Raw genomic sequence first — 9,019 nt, forward strand, 5'->3', positions numbered from 1 at the left:
TGTACGCGAGGACGTTCGAAAATCCGGAACCGGGACCAGAGTCAATTCTTAACGCTCGACGCAACGGACTAAAAATTACAAGTTAACTATATATATAAATATAATATAATATATAATTAATTATATTAATTATATATATATTATATATATATATTTAAAACCGTCGGCAGCAGGAAACTCCAAGGGTGTAAACTGAAAATACCTCTCCGCGACTCGCGGAGTTTTAAGGGTATTTGGCCGCGAGTCGCGGAGCCCCAAAAATCAAGTCTGGCTATAAATCAACCCGAATTCTGATCAAAATGATGATCCTTTTTCTCTTCCTCTTCAACGTAAATATATTTATATTTATAATTTATATTTTAATTTTAATTATAATTCTAATAATAAGGGTATGTTAGCGAATGTTGTAAAGGTGTAAGTCGAAATTCTGTCCGTGTAACGCTTCGCTATTTTTAATCATTGTAAGTTATGTTCAACCTTTTTATATTAATGTCTCGTAGCTAAGTTATTATTATGCTTATTTAAAACGAAGTAATCATGATGTTGGGCTAATTACTAAAATTGGGTAATTGGGCTTTGTACCATAATTGGGGTTTGGACAAAAGAACGACACTTGTGGAAACTAGGCTATGGGCTATTAATGGGCTTTATATTTGTTTAACTAAATGAAAGTTTGTTAATGTTAATATAAAGATTTACAATTGGGCGTCCCTATAAATTACCATATACACTCGATCGGACACGATGGGCGGGGTATTTATTTGTACGAATAATCGTTCATTTAACCGGACACGGGAATGGATTAATAGCCACTAGAATAATTAAAACAGGGGTGAAATTACATTCAAGGGTAATTGGTGTAATTGTTAACAAAGTAGTAAAACCTTGGTTTACACGCAGTCGATAACCTGGTGTATTCATTAAACAAAGTATTAAAACCTTGTTACAATTCGAATCCCCAATTAGTTGGAATATTTATCTTCGGGTATAATAATAATTTGACAAGGACACTTGCAATTTATATTTATGACTGATGGACTGTTATGGACAAAAACCAGACGGACATATTGAATAATCCAGGACAAAGGACAATTAACCCAAGGGCATAAAACTAAAATCAACACGTCAAACATCATGATTACGGAAGTTTAAATAAGCATAATTCTTTTATTTCATATTTAATTTCCTTTATTTTATATTTAATTGCACTTCTAATTATCGCACTTTTATTTATTGTTATTTTATTTAATCGCACTTTTAATTATCGTACTTTTAATTATCGCAATTTAATTTTATCGCATTTTTATTATTCGCAATTTCATTATCGTTATTTACTTTACGCTTTAATTTAAAGTCTTGTATTTATTTTATATTTTACATTAGGTTTTAACTGCGACTAAAGTTTTAAAATCGACAAACTGGTCATTAAACGGTAAAAACCCCCCTTTATAATAATAATATTACTTATATATATATTTGTATTTTTATAAAAGTAATTTAATATAGCGTTGAGCTTTGTTTAAAGATTTCCCTGTGGAACGAACCGGACTTACTAAAAACTACACTACTGTACGATTAGGTACACTGCCTATAAGTGTTGTAGCAAGGTTTAAGTATATCCATTCTATAAATAAATAAATATCTTGTGTAAAATTGTATCGTATTTAATAGTATTTTCTGCGTAAAATATAAGCTATTTTATATACACCTCGTTCGACATCAGGTTTAAAACACATTTAGGTCACAAGGCTAACTCGTTTTCATAATTACTAGGCCACTTAGGTCATTAAAGACCCATTTGACCCATTTCAAGGTTAACACACCCATTTGGGTCATCCATGCCCAATTAACACCCATTTACATATCATTGAAGTGTTCTAGTACTTTAACTAACTAATTAGGTTCATAAACATAAATTAACACTTTGAAAACCCTAATTAGTTACCTTTGAGTCTACATGACCCAAATTCACCCAAAACCCCCAAATTACTAGCAAGTGGGTTTTGTGTGCATCACTAACCCAAACCCTAACCCTTAATGCAATTAAGTAAGAATCTAGGTTTTAGAACTTACCAACACAATCACTACGTAGCTAGCGACTAGATGAACGACTTTAGAACTCGCACTAAGACCCGATTCAACCTCTTTCACCCTTTGATGGAGCTTTCTCTCTCAAGGATTGCACTCTCTCTCTAGAGTTTAATTGGAGAAGATGGGGTTGTTGTGGGAGTAGTAAATGAGCTCCCCAAAACTGATCTAGGGTAATAAATTCGGCCTCCAAGTGATTTTACCAAAATACCCTCAAAATATCTAATTTAAAAGAAAGAGAGAATCTGTCACAGACAGATGGCGCGGCGCGCCACCTAGCCGCGCGGCGCGCGACCCTCCCAGTTCAGCATCTTTTGTCTTTTTAATTTTGTGCAACAAAAACCCCAAACTTGAGTAACTCATATACACATATGTACACTACGAATATTCGGGTCTTACACCAATTAGTTGGAATATTTCACTTCGGGTATAAGGTTAAATTGGCGAAGACTCTCGCACTTTATAATTATGACCGATGGACTATTATGGACAAAACCAGATGAACATATCGAATAATCTAGGACAAAGGACAATTAACCCATGGTAATAAATTAAAATCAACACGTCAAACATCATGATTACGGAAGTTTAAATAAGCATAATTCCTTTAATTTATATCTCATCGTACTTTTATTTACCGTCATTTTATTTATCGTCATTTTATTTATCGTACTTTAATATATTGCACTTTTATTTATCGCACTTTTATTTATCGGCATTTATTTACGCTTTAAATTAAATTATATTTATATTTAATATTTAACATTAGGTTTTAATTGTGACTTAAGACATAAAATCGACATACCGGTCACTAAATGGTAAAACCCCATTTTTATAATAATAATAATACTACTTATATAAATATATATATTTATACAAATATAGTTTAAAATATATATAGTGTTAATCTCAGCTAGCTCCCTGTGGAACGAACCGGACTTACTAAAAACTACACTACTCTACGATTAGGTACACTGCCTATAGTGTTGTAGCAAAGTTTAGGTATATCTCATTCAATAAATAAATAAATAACTTGTGTAAAATTGTATCGTATTTAATAGTATTCAGTAGTAAAATATAATCTATTTCATACTACACCTCGCATACATCAAGTATTTTTGGCGCCGCTGCCGGGGAAAAATCACGCCGAAGCGAAACGCTATAAAAAAGGTTTTGTATGTATTATATCCTTTTGATCGAGCGACAACTTCTAAGGAAGGTCTTCATTCCCCTTTGAAAGAAGTAAAAAAAGGGAAATGCAGAGAGATTTTATAAGCCATTTTTGTAAAAATATAATTTTATATAAGTTTTAAAATATAAAAACATAAAAAAGTATATATTTCTATTTTTTAAGTGTTTAAATTAAAAAGTTTTTTTATTTTTTAGTTAAAAAAAAACTAATAAGTAATTTATTTTTTAGTTAAGTAATATTTTTTAATTAAAAACAGAAATACAAATCAGAATAAAAAAATAATAATAATAATAAACTGAATCTGCCAAACCAGTTTGAGCCTGCACAGCTTCTGAGTCTGCATTAATCCGCACTCGCGGAGCTTTTTGGGCAGAAACCATCCGCACTCGCGGAGTCGCCTGACAGGCTGAACCTCAGACTGCATTAATTACGGGAATACGGTTATTTATTTTTTTATTATTATTAATTAGTGTTTAATTAAATTAATAATTAGTTTTAGTTTTAATTTAATTATGTATTTCAAGTTTTAAGTAGTTTTATTAATTAATACTTTTATAAAAAAAATAAAAATAATATTTTTATAAAAATAAGTAATTTTATCATTTTTTTGTTTCTTTTTATAAATTTTATATTTTTTTCGTTTATTCGTAATTTGTATATTTTTCGTTCGTAATTAGTTTTAAACTTAGTTCTTGCCGTAGTTATTTTATTTCTAAATTTTTAGGCTTTGCCGTAAATTCCTTTAAGTGCTTTTTCTTTAGATTAAGATTTAGGCACTTTAGAAATTTACGACTTCGCTTATCGCTCTAATTTTAAATAGATTTTAGTGCCTAATTAAGTTATTGCTGTTTTAGATATAGAATTCCTTTTAAGCTTTAATTCCTTTAGACGCAATTTTTGATATTTAGTTTTTAGACTTTTAAGTTCCGACGCTCTACTTTCTTATTTTTGTTTTTTGACGTTTGTTTTTCGACTCTTATTTTTCGACGCGCTCTTTTTCATTCTCATTTCTACGCTCTAGTTTTTAGGACATAGATTTTTATCTTCTTCAAAATTTCGACGAAAAATTATTTTAAGCGGTTAAATTGATAGACATCCAAAATTTTTTGGTTCGTAGTAATAGTTGGATTTGTTAGTGGCGAGTTGTGGGCTTCCGATTTAAAGGGTCCTGGCTACCTGCTGCATCTATTGGCTATTTGAAACGTGGGCAAAATCAGAAAAGTCTATTAATTTGATAACTTATTTAATTTTTTATTTTTTTTATAACTAATAGGATATTCAGTGAATGCACCGAGCAAAACGTTCACCACCTTTCATACGTTCACCACCTGTAACTCGATCAAGACATCTAGCCAACATTGTCGCCATTGATTTTTTTTTAGAATCATCATCTAGTCGACCAAGTACTCCAATTCAAATTTTCGATAATCCATTTTTTGAACCCCGACCTCACAATTGAGAACCCGGAGGATACTCAAGGACAATTCAGAGATCCTGAACCACTAATCATTCCTCCTGAACCACAAATCATTCAACCGAAGATTGTCGAGGAAGAAACCATTAAATTAGAATCCTCTAGTGATTCAGATTCAACAAATTCAATCATGAAAAATCATGAACCTCTAAGTATGGAAGATCGAATGAGAGCTACACGCACTGGCCAAGGTTACGCAATTACTCAACCAGACATTAATGCGCCAGATTATGAAATCAAAGGACAAATCTTAAACATGGTAACTAATCAATGCCAATTTAGTGGTATGCCGAAGGAAGATCCAAACGAACATCTTCGTACCTTTAATAGGATCTGTACTCTATTCAAAATCAGAGAAGTTGAGGATGAACAGATCTATCTCATGTTATTTCCCTGGACTTTAAAGGGAGAAGCCAAAGATTGGTTAGAATCATTACCTGAAGGGGCGATTGACACATGGGATGTTTTAGTTGAGAAATTTCTTAAAAGATTCTTTCTGGCATCTAAAGCCTTGAGACTTCAAGGAGAAATTGTTACGTTCACACAAAAGCCAAATGAAACTCTATATGAGGCGTGGATAAGATTTAAAAAGTTGTTGAGAGGATGTCCTCAACATGGTTTAGACACTTATCAAATAGTACAAATATTCTACCAAGGATGCGACATTACTACACGAAAAGACATCGACATAGTAGCTGGTGGTTCCATTATGAAGAAAACCGGAACTGAAGCTTACAAAATTATTGATAACACTGCTTCCCTCTCACATGAGTGGCATCAAGAAAAAGACATCGTTAGATCATCTAAAGCGGGTAGAGCCGATTCTAGCCATGACTTTGATACCATTTCCGCAAAGTTAGATGTGATCATCTAAAGCGGGTAGAGCCGATTCTAGCCATGACTTTGATACCATTTCCGCAAAGTTAGATGCTTTCGAGAGATGAATGGAAAAGATGACTAAAGATATTCACACAATACGAATTAGTTGTGAGCAGTGTGGAGGACCACATTTGACAAAAGATTGTCTCAGTATTGAACAAACAATGGAACAAAGAGAGAATGTTTCATACATGAACCAAATGCCTGGAAATAATTATCAAAATAATTATCAACCGCCAAGACCAAACTACAATCAAAATCAGAATTATAACCGAAATGTTCCATATAACAACCTACAAGGTCCTAGCAATCAACAAGTATTCAATAATACTTACAACCAACAAAGACCTATTTTTCCAATTAAACCACCACAAACCGATGATAAAAAGTCAAATTTAGAAGATATGATGTCGAAGCTAGTTGAATCTCAAACTCAATTTTTCACATCTCAGAAACAAACGAATGAACAAAATGCTCAAGCATTTAGAAATCAACAAGCTTCTATCCAAAATCTGGAACAAGAAGTAAGTAACCTAGCAAGGTTGATAGGTGAAAAAAACCGGGGAGTCTACCTAGCGATACAAATGCTAACCCCCGGAATGAAACAGCTAAAGCCATTACCACAAGAAGTGGTATTACACTTAAACCACCTGAAATACCTGTAATTTCTGATGACTCTATTCCTACTACACAGGCATCACAGCCTAATCAAGAGAAGGAAACAGAACCGGTAGTTGAAAAGGTTAATGAAGATAACACAGTTAAGGCTAAACCTTATGTTAAACCATACCAACCACTGCTTCCTTACCCAAGTAAAATGAGAAAAGAAAGACTTGAAGCCGAGCAATCCAAATTTTTGGATATGTTTAAACAAATAAATGTCAATTTTCCTTTCATTGATGTGATTTCAGGAATGCCAAGATATGCTAAATTCTTAAAAGATCTAATCACAAATAGAAAGAAAATGGAAGAACTCTCGGCTGTTACTATGAATGCAAATTGTTCTGCAGTACTGTTGAATAAGCTACCAGAAAAACTCTCAGATCCAGGAAGTTTCACAATTCCATATTTTCTGGGTAGTCTTAATTCAATAGAAGCATTGGCAGACTTAGGTGCTAGTATAAATCTAATGTCGTATTCACAATACGCTAAACTAGACCTTGGAGAATTGAAACCAACAAGAATAAGCATACAACTAGCCGATCGATCAATAAAATATCCTAGAGGGATAATGAAAAACATGCTAGTTAAAGTTGGTACTTTAGTATTTCCAGTAGATTTTGTTATTCTAGACATGGAAGAAGATTCTTGAGTTCCTCTTATATTAGGAAGATCATTCTTAAACACGGCTAAAGCAATAATAGACGTGTTCGGTAAGAAACTGACCCTAAGTATAGAGGACGAGAGTGTTACATTTTCTGTGGATAGAGCCATGCAATAACCGCAATCTGCAGATGATACATGTTATTATATTCAAACTATAGATTTACATGCAGAATTGTTAGAAGAATTTCCAGAATTATAAGGAACAGGAGAATGTTCTTTAGGAGAAGGAACTGAACCAATTGATGAAGCTGAAATGTTAGCCACACTCACGGCTAATGATTACGAACCAACAACAGAAGAACTTCAAATGTTAAAAGAGGAAGACAGATATCTATACAAGTCATCGATAGAAGAACCACCGATATTAGAGTTAAAGCCACTTCCAAACCATTTGGAATACGCTTATTTACATGGTGAATCTGAATTACCTGTAATAATATCGTCTTCGCTTACGAAAAATGAAAAATCTCAACTCATTTCTGTGCTAAAAGCTCATAAACCAGATATTGCATGGAAAATTCATGACATTAAAGGAATAAGTCCTTCGTATTGCACACATAAAATCCTTATGGAAGAAGGTCATAAAACATATGTGCAACGCTAACGAAGACTAAATCCTAATATGCAAGATGTTGTTAAGAAAGAAATTATTAAACTACTAGATGCAGGTTTAATTTATCCAATCTCTGATAGTCCATGGGTAAGCCCAGTTCAATGCGTGCCTAAGAAGGGTGGCATGACTGTCATCACAAATGAAAAAGATGAGCTTATTCCTACTAGGACTGTAACAGGATGGCGTGTTTGTATTGATTATAGAAAATTAAATGACGCCACCAGAAAAGATCACTTTCCCTTACCTTTCATTGATCAAATGTTGGAAAGGTTAGCTGGGAACAGTTACTATTGTTTTCTTGGCGGTTTCTCCGGATACTTTCAAATTCCAATAGCACCCGAGGACCAAGAGAAAACCACCTTCACGTGCCCTTATGGTACTTTTGCTTACAAACGCATGCCATTTGGACTTTGCAACGCCCCTGCAACCTTTTCAAAGGTGCATGATGGCGATTTTTCACGACATGATAGAAGAATGCATGGAAGTTTTCATGGATGACTTTTCAGTCTTCGGTGATACTTTGAAACATGTCTAGTTAATCTTGAACGAATGCTTATTAGATGCGAGAAATCAAATCTAGTACTTAATTGGGAGAAATGCCATTTCATGGTTAAAGAAGGCATCGTTCTTGGTCATAAAATTTCAAAGGAAGGAATTGAAGTGGATAGAGCTAAAGTAGATGTAATTGCTAAACTTTCACATCCCACCAATGTTAGAGGAGTTAGGAGTTTTCTAGGGCATGCCGGTTTTTACCGACGTTTCATAAAAGATTTTTCTAAAATTGCCACTCCTATGAATAAACTCCTTGAAAAATATGCTCCATTCATCTTTTCAGATGAATGCATCAAATCTTCTAATATTCTTAAAGAAAAACTCACTGATGCGCCGATCATGATAACTCCAATTTGGAATCTACCATTTGAACTCATGTGCGATGCAAGTGATTTTGCAATGGAAGCCGTTTTAGGACAAAGGATTGAAAAATGATTTCAACCTATCTATTACGCTAGTAAGATGTTACAAGGAGCATATACGAATTACACAACTACTGAAAAAGAACTCCTTGCTATTGTCTTTTCTTTTGACAAATTTCGTTCATATCTCGTTCTAGCAAAACGGTGGTCTATACCGACCATTCTGCTCTTAGATACTTATTTTCAAAACAAGATGCCAAACCACGATTAATTCGTTGGATCTTACTCTTACATGAGTTCGATATTGAAATTCGAGACAAAAAGGGAGCAGAAAATCTCGCCGCTGATTATCTCTCTCGTCTTGAAAACGCTGAATTAGAAGTTCTAAATGAATCGGCTATACAAGATAACTTTCCTGATGAATATCTCTTGAAAATCAATTATAATGAAATTCCATGGTTTGCAGACTATGCAAACTAATTAGTATGTGGATTCCTTGAAAAAGGGTTGTCGTACCAAAAATGAAAGAAATT

At 33.4% G+C, this 9,019-nt stretch overlaps 1 non-coding gene across 1 annotated transcript; it reads right to left on the reverse strand.

The window, feature by feature from the left end:
- Window positions 1-5,268: 5,268 nt before the first annotated feature.
- On the reverse strand, window positions 5,269-5,375 carry LOC139869712 (small nucleolar RNA R71). Its single transcript, XR_011766297.1, has one exon. It is a non-coding gene; the product is annotated as a small nucleolar RNA R71 (small nucleolar RNA).
- Between the last annotated feature and the right edge of the window lie 3,644 nt (window positions 5,376-9,019).

The sequence above is a fragment of the Rutidosis leptorrhynchoides genome, chromosome 9, assembly GCF_046630445.1.
Source record: "Rutidosis leptorrhynchoides isolate AG116_Rl617_1_P2 chromosome 9, CSIRO_AGI_Rlap_v1, whole genome shotgun sequence".
Lineage (NCBI taxonomy): Eukaryota > Viridiplantae > Streptophyta > Magnoliopsida > Asterales > Asteraceae > Rutidosis > Rutidosis leptorrhynchoides.